We start from the raw sequence: 935 nt of genomic DNA on the forward strand, positions 1-935 counted from the left end.
GATAATTAAATGGACACCCTCGCTGCAACCAGGCGTTTATATAAATCATTGGGGACATGTTGCAAATGTGTGCCCTGACCAGGATCTCCTGCTTACATGGCAGACGCTCTATCCATCTGAGCCACCGAGGGCACAGAGGATAGGGCGCCTGCAGGGACTTATCCCTTGCACTCTCCCCGTGAGACCCACATTCCCAACATGTCCACACCTCTACATTCTTAGTGCGCCTAATAGATGTTTGCCCATCATACTCATTACTCGTGGCAGATTAATCTATCAAGTCCCGTACGAGTTCGGGCATAGCGTGTGCGTTCGCACAAGAAGGTCAATGGCCGGGAAGCCATATTTTAACTATATATACATCTATTAGGCGCACTACGAATGTAGTGGTGTGGACATGTTGAGAATGTGGGTCTCACGGGGAGCTTACAAGGGATAAGTTCACGTGTCTTCGGTGGCTCAGATGGGTAGAGCGTCTGCCATGTAAGCAGGAGATCCCGGGTTCGAGTCCCGGTCGGGGCACACATTTTCAACAAGTCCCCAATGATTTATATAAAGGCCTGGTTGCAGTGAGGGTGTCCATTTAATTATCATTTCATTCTAGCAAAGCTGCATGGTCATTAACGGTAACTGTTCTTTCGGGAACCGATACTACCGTCATATATGAAATGAAATGTAGTCCCACGCTTCTTTGCAGAGCGCAGGGGAACGATGCGGCAGACCCGCACCGCCTTACTAGGCAAGGTCCTAGTGGAGGTGGTTTGCCATTGCCTTCCTCCGACCGTAATGGGGATGAATGATGATGGTGAAGACGACACAAGAACACCCAGTCATTACGAGGCAGGAAAAATCCCTGACCCCACCGGGAATCGAACCCGTGACCCAGTACGCAGGAAGCGAGAACGCTACCGCAAGACCACGAGCTGCAGACACCG

General features: G+C 50.7%; 1 non-coding gene across 1 annotated transcript; it reads left to right on the plus strand.

Annotated features, from left to right (window-relative positions):
• Nucleotides 1-447: 447 nt before the first annotated feature.
• Trnat-ugu lies at nucleotides 448-522 on the plus strand. The gene has a single exon. It is a non-coding gene; the product is annotated as a tRNA-Thr (tRNA).
• The last annotated feature ends 413 nt before the right edge of the window (nucleotides 523-935 follow it).

The sequence above is a fragment of the Schistocerca americana genome, chromosome 1 (genome assembly GCF_021461395.2).
Source record: "Schistocerca americana isolate TAMUIC-IGC-003095 chromosome 1, iqSchAmer2.1, whole genome shotgun sequence".
In the NCBI taxonomy this organism is placed as follows: Eukaryota; Metazoa; Arthropoda; class Insecta; order Orthoptera; family Acrididae; genus Schistocerca; species Schistocerca americana.